Consider the following 13,496-nt stretch of genomic DNA (forward strand, 5'->3'; position numbering starts at 1 on the left):
TTTATTTTAGAAAATTTAATTTTTTTATTATAATTTTACAGTGCCGAGCATAATCTTGTATCTATTTACAATTTAAAAAGTCCTTGTAAAAGTCTTTTTTTGCAATAACGGACCCTATTTGCACAAATTCATAAAAGCGGACCCTGGTTGAAAGAATGTGAGTAATTTTTTCACAATTTCACGAAAAACGGTCCTTTTACAAAATGTCTGGACAGACCCCTGATTCTGTAGAATGCCGTTTTCCTTAGTCGTTTTATAGGATGCCGTTTTCATTAGTCATTTTATATAATGTCGTTTTCATTAGTTATTCTATTGAATGCCGTTTTCATTAGTCATTTGATTAAATGCCGTTTTTATTAGTCATTCTATAAAGTTCCGTTTTTATTAGTTATTCTATAGCTAAATCAATTCCGTTTTTATTAATTATTCTATTAGTTATTCTTAATAAGCAAGTGAATATTTTTTAGCATTACTCCATGAGCTCTAAATGTTACTGTCAAAGCATCAAATTCGTATCAATATTTATATACTTTGCCTAGTGATTCTATAGAATGCCGTTTTCCCTAGTGATTCTAAAGAATGCCGTTTTCATTAGTCATTTTATAGAATGACGTTTTCATTAGTCATTTTATAGAATGACGTTTTCATTAGTCATTCTATAGAATGCCGTTTTTTTGTCTCTTCTATCGAATGCCGTTTTCATTGGTCATTCTTTAGGATGCCGTTTTCAGTAGTCATTCTATAGAATGCAGTTTTTAATTGGTCATTCTATAGAATACCGTTTTCATTGGTTATTCTATAGGATGCTTAGGCAACCTGGATATTTTTATTGTTTTATACCTCACCGGTTTGGCTCAAGTCATTCTATAGGCTATCTGTGGAACATTAATCGTTTCATACTTCACCGATTTTTAATGAGTCATTCTATAGAATGCCTAGACAATGTGTAAATTAGAGTATGTGACTTGACAATGTGTGACTTTAGAACATTCTATAGAATGCCTTGACAATGTGTGAAATAATAATCATTTTATAGCCTGCCAATTTTAGGAATTTCATAGAATTTCTGCTTTTTATACATTGACGGTAATGTATTAAGCGTAAATGAAAAATAGATTGCTTTAAAAAGTGAAAGAAAAGAAAATATCAAGAGGTTGCTGTCAGTATTATCTGTAGAATTAAATTATTAAACGCCGCATTTAAAAGTATTCGGAGAGTAAAGAGCTCACGAATAAAAAAATCGGTCAATGAATTTTTAAATTCTTAAGTTTTCTTAACAGTATCTGTCGCTTAGATCTGCAGATTATAAAAAAACGATAAAATAAATAAAAAAAAAATATATATTTTTATTATTAAGCATTATCTTTAATTTAATAAATATGATCGCAGTTATTTGATCGTAAAAAATTATTGAGTTTAAAAAGTTATGAACATAATTATCGTTTATAACATCGTTTGATTAAAAACATCGTTTGATTAAAAACATCGTTTGATTAAAAACGAACTGACAATAATTTTCAACTAAATTTAGAACCGTATAAAATTTTATTACTCATGATTTTTTTTAATGCTATTCTTAATTATCAATAGTTTTTCATTTAATAAATACCATGTATAAATGTTCTCCTGTAAATATTTATTGTTCAAAAAGTGCATTTTAAATTTAAAATGAGAATTATCTGCTGGATATAAAAATTTAATTTTCTGACCGACATTGAATTCCCCTGGACAAAATATTTCACTTTAGAACATTCTTGTTAATAATGTGACGTATAAATCATTTCGATTATAAGATTAAATATCATATACCACGTAATTTTCTTGATCCCACTGATGCCAACTTTGATCTAATAAAGTCTTTATAATAATCGATTAAGTTTTCCTCTTTTCGCCATTAAATGACTGTCAGCGGGTCATTTTTTACGCCAAAAAAAAAAAAAAAAAAAAAATAGAACTCTGGGTGCCATCAGTGATCTCTATTGGTTTCTAAATGACTCTCATTCAATTTTTTTTACTCTGAGCGAGTTTTTTTATTTTTTTATCCAAGAAATATTGAATCAACTATTCGATAAATTCTGTCACCTCTCTCTGCTTATAATTTCCCTACTTTGTGCATTATTGATTATTATAAATGGCACCTTTGTTATTCTCATCTCAACTCATTGATGCAATAAATGGTTAAACGTAATGAATATTTAATGATGCTATTTTTGACGTTTGATGCCATATTTAATTCACTTATCGTTTTTAGAAGGAAAAATAATTGAATATCGTCCTGCTGCCACCGTTATTTTATAAGGAAAAACTGTTAGTAAAACCTAAGAAATTAAGAGAATTTGCAGACTTGGTCGATTATCTCCAGAACTACTGGACAAAAAATGGTATGGTAAAACTGGGTACTGCAAAGCCTGTATATCTGTAAGAAGGGACCATACCCAGTTTTACCATACCATTTTTTGTTTATTCTGCAACCTTGTTTCATACCTTCTGACTCCAACGAGTGTTATGCACGATCATGCGGGTGTATTACAATTGTTGAATGATTATTTATTTTGTATTGTATCAATGTGTGTACATATCAAATTTCATTAAAATCGGTCCAGTAGTTCTAGAAATAATCGACCAAGTCTGCAAATTCTCCTAATTTTTTTACACCAGTGTAGTTACGGTCTGAAAAAAAATTCTTAAGCGGTAACCAATGTTTCATGAAATTAATCTAAATATTTTGTTTGTTTGTTTAGTATACATTAGTTATAGGAAGTAAAAATCTGCAATTTTTATCAAGGCGTCACAGTACGTGACAGTATTTTGGAAACGAGGAAAACTGGTACAAAAATCTATATCAGTTATAGTTGGTTTTCTTAAAGAATAAAAATGAGCTCTTGCAATTCTTAAATATAAACTATTCATCACTTTTTACTTTGATTAAGAATTGTAAGAGCGATATAATTAAGAATTGTATCATTTTTACAGTTATTTATCGTAAACTATTAATCTATTCCTAACTTTTTTACTTTGATTGCGAATGTTAAGAGTGATATAATTAAGAATTGCATCACTTTTACGATTCTTTATCATAAACTATTCATCACTGTTTAATTTGATTAAGAATTGTAAGACCGACATAATTAAGAATTGCATAGCTTTTTACTTTGATTACAAATGTTAAGAGTGATATAATTAAGAATTGTATCACTTTTACAACTCTTTATCATAAACTATTCATCAATTTTTACTTTAAGAATTGTACGAGTGATATAATTAAGAATTTTATCATTTTTACAGTTATTTATTGTAAACTATTCATCTATTCCTAAGTTTTTTACTTTGATTGCGAATGTTAAGAGTGATATAATTAAGAATTATATCACTTTTACAATTCTTTATCATAAACTATTCATCACTGTTTAATTTGATTAAGAATTGTAAGAGTGATTTAATTAAAAATTGTATCATTTTTACAATTCTTTATCATAAACTATTCATAATTTTTCACTTTGATTTCAAATGTTAAGAGTGATATAATTAAGAATTGTATCACTTTTACAAATGAAAAGCATTAAAAGAGGTGAAATTATTTTAAGTTTCAAGGAGAAATCGGAATCATGAAACCAGCTGAAAGGTGGCTTTTTAGATATGAGAGCCTTGAAGAAAGGATTTCATCGTTAGTCCCTTAACTATGTTATCACTAAAATTGTTGTTTCGAAGTTGCCTAGGAACATTTTAATCTTTTCTCAGAACAAACGACGTTTAAATTCGTATAAACAGTCTAAAGTGAATTTCAAGGAAGGGAAGGAAGTGCCTGTTCATCGGAACATCATTATTCAATTAAATGGCCTTCCTTTTATTCCATCCCTATTAAATTTAGACCTTTTATCTATCCTTTTACTTACTCCTTGAAGTTAATGGAGTTTTAAGTTACATATTTGAGTGTAAACGATGCCGATTAAATTTAATGGGCATTAATATTTTTGAAGCTACTTTTTGAAACTCAGATCATATAACTTTTAAATTCATTAGTCAACGTGTTTTAAGCAATTTAAAACGCAGTTAAGTTATGATTTTTTTCATTAAATTGAATTGAATGGGGTATAAAGTTTAATGACCGTTATGGGACTTATAATTTAAATTGAAAATTCTTGAATAAATATGAATTTAATGTAGCGAAAATATACGGATTAAATTATATCTGATGCGAAGAAAAAGAATATACGAATGAATTCGGATGCAATAACAAAAGGATAAAAAAAAAGAGCGAAAAGGAAAGGTTGGTATAGCTGGGAACCCGGGTGTACTACATACGCACAACATTTGTAGAGGAAAAGTTTGGTTGTAAATCTAAACCATTTATGTATATTTATGAACTATGCTAAGTGTTTTTAAAATTAGTCAAATCGTGCTAACAGCATTTAATCAGTCTTCGTATAACAAATGGATTTTGTGGTGGAAAAATCTGATTGTAGAGCTTTCTTACAAACTAAGCAAAATGTTTTTAAAGTCAGTCAGAACGTGTAAACAACAGTCAATCATTCTTCATACAGCAAATGAATTTCGTGAAGAAAAAATTCTGATTGTAGAGCTTTTTTATGAACTGAGCAAAATGTTTTTAAAGTCAGTTAGAACGTGCTAACAACAGTCAATCATTCTTCATACAGCAACTGAATTTCGTGAAGAAAAAAATCTGATTGTAGAGCTTTTTTATGAACTGAGCAAATTGTTTTTAAAGTCAGTTAGACCGTCTAAACAACAGTCAATCATTCTTCATGCAACAAATAAATTTTGTGGAGGAGTAGCCTGGTTGTATTTTTTTAAACATTTTTGTGACTGAAACAATATTAAAAACAACCGTTAAGAAACTTTTGCTGAAGTCCAATTTCTCCTAATTTAGATTAAGATATTAGAAACTTTTAAAATCCACCTCCATCTAAAATATTTAGACAAATAAAGAAAATTTTCACTAATCATTGTCGAATTAAATTCATCAAAATTAATATCAAGAAGATTTTTAAAAAATATTTATCTTTTTGTACAGATATATGAATTTTTTTAAATTATGTTAGAGAATTATTATGAACCGAATATTAACTGAGTATTTTAATTTCGTCCCCCTCAAAAATTGAACCTAAAGCAACAGCAGCAATGATTTAAAAAAAACCATTACCTCATGTTTCATAACTTAACAGAATCATGTTTCATAAGAAGTTTAACTGGCGTTATCAATGACACCGAAACATTTTCCTTTAAAAGAAATCGAAATTCCATAGTACTATTTTTATGTATGCTTAGTTTATTCAACGCACTATAATCCGAAATAGAATCAGAAAATCTAACTTTTTTATGTTAGGTACATAAATCAGAAAACGATTGTAAATGTCATTTTTTTCCTCTCTCTTCACAATCGATACCATCAGCACTTTTGAGCTAATAAAATTTTCGAACAAAAGTTTTAAATTTATTGGAATGGGTGAAACTGGTTTTGATGAATGGCAATCCTATTTTTCTTTTAACATTTTATGTGAATATGGGAGGGGGGGGGGTGGCTCAACACCCTGCTCTTACCTATGCCATGACCTTCTGAATCATACATTAACGACGTACAAATTGCTATTCAAGATCTCAACCTTTTTTTTAAATTCTATTTTCTCCATTTGCTTCCACAGTGTTACAGTCCCCGGTCATATTATTCGACACACTATAAGATTTTATGTTAAATTATAATTATCACATGATACTATACAGCTTTGTTGTTTTTACGAAACTGAAACCGGTTTGAACTTGTTAAAGCTCCTCAAGGGCGCCGGCAGAATAATATAAAAGGAGGTGCAACCCTCTAACAAAATACCCCCCCCCCACCAAAAAAAAAATTAAAATGGTCTGTTATTGCATTTTGGTTCGTTATTACATATACTTTCATCTGTTAATTTTTTCAAGATATATTTCTTCGTCGTTAACAAGATATTTAAAAAAAAGTACGAATTTCTTGTACTTGCAAATTTTGCCACGAGAAACTGTACTGATGGCGCTGACATAGCTACTGACTTTGAAACACAAATAACTACAAACAGTAGTTTCGTATACTAACGTGTTTGTGCACGCTTAACATTGGTATTTATTGTGTTGATGAAGTTTTACAGTTGTGAGAAATCAGTTTGTGTTATACACCTTTGTTAAGCTATATAACAAATAGAAAACATAATATTATTTATATTTTAGACGCCCGGTGGCTGAGTTGAAGCGCTTCGCACTCCCGTGCCACAGGTCCTGGGTTCGATCCTCGGACCGAGCTGAAAATAACTGAAGGAAGGCATTTCGAATACCATCCATATTTTCTAATTTTTTGTCATTCAGAAAATGTTGTAGCAATCAGAATATATGGAAATCTGATGGTGTCATGTCGGGCAAATCTGGCGGGTGATTGGAGAACTCCCACCCCAATTAATAATTTATTTTTCAGGGATTGTTTTGCACAGTGTGGTCTTGAATTATCGTGTAAAATGTAATGAATAAAGGTATGAGTACTTTAATCACCCATCATAATTGCCCCCGTCATTACACCATCAGATTTCCATATACAGATTGCTACAACGTTTTTCACGTGGTAAACAATGTTAAAATATGGATGATATTCGAAATGATTTTTCAGATATTTTGCTCAAAAATTAAATAAAAAATAATATTGTCAAAAGCTTTTTTCCTTTTGACCTAGCCTTACCACACATCGGCACCCCTTAACTCAGCGCCCTACGCAACCGCTCACCAGGCTTATACCTCAGACCGGCCCTGTTAAGAACTGATTTATTAATTATTTTCTCTCTTTTATTCTCCCCGAACGAAGAACGGCTATTCAGCTAGTATTAAATAATAAAAACGAAAAACAAAAGTGGACTACCCTTGACTCAGTCATTAGCCTCGCGCTTTTAAACCTCGTTTAGAAAGAAGAAGAAAAAAATGTATGCAAAAATATCGTTTGCGCGATGAGAAATATCCCATCTCATTTGAAAGTCAATTGACTTCTTTTTGTCCTTCATGGATCTCAAAGGTCGAATAAATTATACATCCCTGTGGATGTTGAGTATAAAGATGAAGCGAGTTTACTATTGTGTCAATGGTCAAATGATCTTGTCGTCTGCAATTTTCTCTTATAACTCTTTGTTTATTTTATTTATTTATTTTTTCAATTTCCTCTCAGATATTGGCAACAATTTCGGCATGTCACAAACGCTGTTTGAGTCTTAAATTATCGTTGATGGCGATAAAAATGATTAATTCTTATGTTTCGTTTCTCGTCTGCTTTTTATTTAATGTTTAAAGATACTCCCTTTCCATTCTTAAAATTATAATTGTCTTACCATTTTCGTCTTACTTTCATAATATAAGCCCTGTAGGAATCAACGATATATTACATGTAATAATAGAAAAGCTTTAAATGTCTGATGCAAAATTATCTGCTGAAATATTAAAGAAAAATGGTTAGAGTGTAGAAATGGTAAGCTCGGTTTGGCGATGAAATTCGTTCAATTTTTCTGAAACCCGCGTTGTATTATTGATACTGTAAAAAATTACAATTTTGTGCAATAATAAATAAACATCAACATATAACAACAAATATTAAATTTAATGGGAAGATCGTGTTCTAGGTTTTTCGTGTCCAGATCTCCACACATTTTTCGACTAAATCAATTTTATCGACTTGATCAACAACACAATAATTACGAATCAAAATTTGGTGAAGTCTTGACAAAAATCAGACTGTCATTAATTATAAAAACATACATTAATAAAGAACAGCATGATAAGATTAAATAAATAAAAAAAAAAACAGGTTAACATAAGCATTAGTAAAAAAGCAGCACAAGAACGAATAGAAAAAAAAGCAGACGATAATTTTGGAACAATATGGAGTGAGCTATAAGCGATAAGCAGAGAGCTCGCCGCACTTAACTATACTCAATACAATATGGAGTTGATTGTTTTCCATACTGAGTACTTTCTTTTTATTTTCACCAACTTACATTTTTAATGATTTTTACAAAATATTAAAGTATTTTTTTATAAACAACTTATTCATAATTAGTGTCTTGGTGGCGATTTTAATATAAATATGAATATCTGAAGAAAGAAAAGAGTTTTATGGCGTCTTAAGAATTAAATATTGGGTAGAATTGAAAACCAACCCAGATGGCAAGAGAACAAATATCAATTGATACAGTGTTGGCAATACATGATTTTATCTGTAGCGTTTTGAAAGCTTCTACAGAAAAATAAATAAGGTACTTTTTGATTGGTGGGTGCTAGAAAATTGAACGATATTTTTTTTTTTTTTTTACTTTTTTAATTTTATTAATTTTTTAGCAAACATCCATTTTGTTAAGTATTTAAAAAAATAGTAAAAATATTTTTTGGTGACTTTTCACTTGTGCCCGGCTAACCGAAAAGTGTATATATATAATATATATATACATAAATATATTTGACCAATGGATAATTAATGTTTGCAATAAAGTGATTACAATTCTCTTTCTTGATTTTATTATTCCATATTTAAACATACCACAGTGAGGTTATAAAAAACCCAAATTATCTTTAATTAATATTTTTAACGAGAAAGGCAGACTCGAGTTATAAAAAACGTTTTTCTATTCTTGGGTTTTGTCTGTATAGGCCCTTCTTAAGGCCAGTTAAAAAGAGACGATATCCAAAAATTATACATATACTTTTAAACGGTTTAAAAATATTTTAAATCGTTTCTGTAATTGGAGTTAAATACTACATGGTTCTGCTGTTGTAATGGAATGTGATTTAGTTTAATAAATTTTCTTTTATATTTCAGGTGATTAAAATTTTTGCTTAAAACATCCTTTTGACGGTTATAGAAAACTCAATTGGTAAGTAATCGTTTAAATTACCTTTAATCTTCTATCTAACCAGAAAATTTTTCTTATAACAGATAACCTGTTTTAAACATAAACTTCACACTTTCTAAAGATCCAGAGTATACTGTATATAAGATTCAAACAGATTATAATTTTTTTCTTCTTCTTTATTTACCTTTGTTCTTTTGCAACACTTCTTTTTATATATATTTTCTCGATTTAGTGATTCATTAAAAAGCATATTCATGTAAAATAATAACAAGTTTTCTTTCTCAAAATAACTGTTAAGTAACTCAAAATAATAGAAAAATAACTGTGTGATTTAAAAATGTATCTAAGTGTTCGTCAAGATTCGGACTGTCAATAAAATGGGTCCATGTTTTATAAATCGAATCAAACTATAACAACAATTTCCTGTTCTAAACCATTTTAAGTTCTCGGAAAGCATAAAAAAATAAATAAAAAAAGCGAGTGTTTTTCTTTGTGTGAATTAGAGCGATTCCGATTTGGGCGAATTTCTATTCAACGAATGGCAATGAAAGTTAAAAGTTCTTTTCACATATTTATTTTAAATAATAATTTTAATTTCATTTTAAGTTTTGAAAGTTACTGGCACTTAATCTGTAATTTCCAATTTGTAAGCCTTCGATCCTATTATAGAAACATTTTGCCAATGACAGCATTCGCCTGCAGAGTTGAAATCTGACGTGCTAAAAAAGAGAAGAGGTTTTATTTTTTGTAATTCCAGTTCGTTCGAAAATTATTGCAATTTTTAGTGCTTTTTTTTCGTGATTTTTTTATTTATTTAGTTTACTCTTTTGTGTGCTTGAAATCGTGACTTTATCCATTGTTGTTGAGAAATTTATTTCTCTCTCTCTAGAGAGATCTTTATATTTCGCTCGCACTTGTGTTGATGTCAACCAAAAGTATCGAAATAGAGATTAAGATGTTGTTGCTGTCGTAGGTCATTAAGGCAAGAGTTGCGATTTTTCTTGTTTTCCAGTGGTGCCATCTATCGCCTGAAATTCGACTTATGCCACATCCGTTCATAGGGCGGACCCATTCATTCATCCACATATCGTAATTTTGACGTGAACCATAGAATGATCAATCTCGAATTCACTACCTCCAGAGATTTAATTTGTTATGAAAACATGGAGGACTATGTGTCCTGACGGATTTAACGTGCACTCAGTCACTGGATGTTGCGTTCAAACATTTAAATTGAAATTTTTAAAAATAAAATAAAACTTAATGCAAAAGGGATAAAAACCATTCCCTGTTTGAATTATTTTAAGTCCTTTGACCAGTTAAATTTCTTCTCAGTTATTTCTTACAATTTATATTCCATTGTTCAATTTTTTTCAGGATGATTATTTTGAAATTCAAGTAATCGTCCATTACGTTACGATTACCTATTCACAAAATGTTTTTACGTAAACTACAATAACTATATTATGCTATTTAAACTTTGTATTCTGAAAATTTGCAATGTAGTTTTTGCGTATTCTCGAATTGTTAAAAAATAAATAAAGAAAAAAAGCATCATTAACTTTTGTGATAAAAGAGGAAATTGTCTGTTTGATTATTTAATCTTATTGACGTATGAGGTAAATATTTTTGTTTAAAATTAATACCCATATTTTGTATCTTTTATCCACTGGTTCCATATATATGTAGTGCAAACGCACTTGCTAGGCTTATGAACTCATCATTGTCAATTTACGATGTTGACAATTGGAGTGTCAAGATGTTCTACCTGACAGTCTTTACCAAAATTAATCTCAAATTGTTGAATTATTTGATGGGTTTATTAACATCGCAGAGGGATGAAAGTGTTTGAAATTGTCTTAGTGCGGAACATTTATCTCTTTGAGATCCTGCTATAAAAACTTTGCTGATAACACTGTTTTGATAAAGTTATTATTTCTTCAGGATTAAAAACATTTATGAAGAGGAAATTTTTTTTCCATTGCTATTGATTTAAGTACAATTTTAGGAGGCATTGTTTTGTGGTTTTGAAAAATAATTCCAGATTTCTTCAGATTTATCCTCGACTTTTTATGTTTCAACGATTTAATCACTGGATGTTATTATAACGGTGATAATAAATTAACACAGACACCAACCCAGAAATCCTGGCAATACTTAAAGTAGTACAGAAATAGAAATTGAGATAAATGTATTATTTTGCTAAAGTTATTATTTCTTCATGATTAAAACATTTATGAAGAGGAAAAAAAATGTTTTTCTTTGCTATCGATTTATGTACAATTTTAGAAGGCATTGTTTTGTGGTTTTGAGAAATGATTTTAGATTTCTTCAGATTTATCCCCGACTTTTTATGTTTCAACGATGTAAAGAAATGATATCCCCAACCCCCATATATTGCGAAGCAATAATCTGGCTTGGGGAGCAGCAGCTCAAAGAAACTTAGTCCCCTAGTTAAGAAGATATTTAAAAAATGATTGAAAAAAATACCACACCCAAAGTTTTTTTTTTAAAAAAAATAGTTCCCTCAACATTAAAAAAAAGAGTTATAAAAAGCTCTTTTCAGCGGTTCAGTGATATAACTGATTAGAAAACTGCTCCTTTTATTTGTTAATTAATGTAAGTAATTGCGATTGTTGTAAACATTAGTAATGGCTAATCCCCTTTCGGAATAGAATTTTTCTTGTAAGTATTATTCTCGGAGAAAAATTTAAAAAAAAAAATTCTTATAAATGTTTTATATCATTATAAATAAATAAAAAAACACTTAAATTGTGTTATCACTTTTTCTAAAAATATTTTTTAAAAATAACCCGTCATCCAAAAAATCTCCCCGTCCGTTCCCGTTTGTGTTTATAACTTCTCTTATTTGTTATTTTATGTGATTGTAAAGTTGTGCATTTAAAATATAGAAAAGTCGGCTAAAGAATGAGAAAATGTACCCCACCAGAAAGATAAGAACAAATTGACCTATGGTGACTGTGTTAAAAGGTGACTGTGTAATAGATACAAACGCGTTTTAAAAACCACAAAACATTTAAAAATTCAATCAAGAATTATTTCCTTACAACACAAAATAGCTGTTGGATGCAAGTTTGTGTTATGAAGCCATATTTTTAAACTTTATTATACAGGTTTTTTTTTTTTTTTTTTAATGGGAAAGAAATAATTATTGAAAGTAGCCAAATTAGAAAATTATTAGAATGTTACCAGGATTACCAGGAAAAATTAGATGCCAGGAAAAATTCTTCCTGTTTTTCTTTTCTTCAAAAGTAATAATAGCAACATTGAGATAGATATCATGTGATGAATTTTTAATGAATTTAACGACATTAAACTAATTAATAGACAGGGTGCCTAGCGTTTTTAAAAAGTGCTTATTTTTGATTTACGTCTTTTAAAAAGTGCTTAAAGAAGAGTTTTTTCTTTGCCGTATCGATTGTCGTTCTAAATTACAAAAAATTCATGATTTTTATAATTTTTTCTGCAATATTTATCAGAAACTAGTTATTTTATCATGATTATGTAAAGTTTTTGAAAATGTTTTTGAATTGTATTGATTTTATTTATGTTTATAAATTAAGAACTTTAAAAGGATAGAAGAAAATAATTTTTGTTACTGCACAGATCCTGGTAATGATTTTTTTTTTTTTTTTTAGAAAGTGACTAAAAATATTTTTTGAGTGCTTAAAAAACACTTAAAAGGTGCTTATTTTTTTAATGAAAAATCTGGCTACGCACCCTGATAGATACTAACGCATTTTAAAAACCACATTAAATTTAAAAATTCTATCGGGAATTCTTCATTTACAACACAAAAGAGCTGTTGAATGCAAGTATTTTTCTCAAACGTCAATTAAAAACAGTTTCTTTTTTAAAAAATAATAATAAAAAGAATTGGATCGGTAAGAAATAATGATTGAAAGTAACCAAATTATTAGAATGTCGCAGTTACCAGGCAAAATTCTTCCTGTTCTTTAAAAGTAATTGTAGCAATATGAGTAATAAATTTTTACACAACAATTATTATTAATAGATCTTTTATGATGCATTTTTAACGAATATAACGACATTTCCTTTTATATCGCTTTCTCTTCCAGTAATTTTCAAAAGCGAATCTTTCGTAATTAGGTTGGTTACGTCATGTATGACGTAAATCGTCTAATATAACGTCATCTCAAAAAGCAAGAAAGCCAATTCCATACAGGAAATAATTTTGTTGTTGTGTAAATTTAGAACAAAATTTACATGTTTTTTTTTAATAATTCATACACAATTTTCTATTTAATTATAATAGTAGAACAGATATTTTTATAAGTTTTATGTTAACATTTCTTAATATTCACGTAAAGGATTTTAAAAAAAATATTTGTTGTATAATATTGTAGCTCATTCATTTACTTTTCTATTATTTTTCCTTAATCAGATTCCATTCTCTTAATATCAGAATAGTAAAAAAAACTTTCCAATTCATACTTAATAAAATCAATGCAATATGTAAATGATTGAATTAAAAAAAATATTTAATTGATGAATGAATTTAATATGATGAATGAGTTGAAAAAAAAATGCTTAACTGAAACTGTGACACCTGTTTTTTTAATCAATGTTTCGGCAGAAAAAGTTGAAAAA

General features: G+C 28.7%; 1 protein-coding gene across 6 annotated transcripts in view; it reads left to right on the forward strand.

Moving 5' to 3' along the window:
- The window catches only part of LOC107448522 (phospholipid-transporting ATPase ABCA1), a 196,382-nt gene that overhangs the window by 60,292 nt on the left and 122,594 nt on the right, over positions 1 to 13,496 (forward strand). For all 6 annotated transcript variants that reach the window (XM_087164612.1, XM_087164615.1, XM_087164618.1 and 3 more), the window contains exon 2: positions 8,831 to 8,885. The gene's annotated coding sequence lies outside the window, so the exon portion shown is untranslated. The remainder of the gene's footprint in view (positions 1 to 8,830; positions 8,886 to 13,496) is intronic.

Source organism: Parasteatoda tepidariorum, chromosome 5 (genome assembly GCF_982258835.1).
Source record: "Parasteatoda tepidariorum strain Cologne lab strain chromosome 5, Ptep-v5.0, whole genome shotgun sequence".
Lineage (NCBI taxonomy): Eukaryota > Metazoa > Arthropoda > Arachnida > Araneae > Theridiidae > Parasteatoda > Parasteatoda tepidariorum.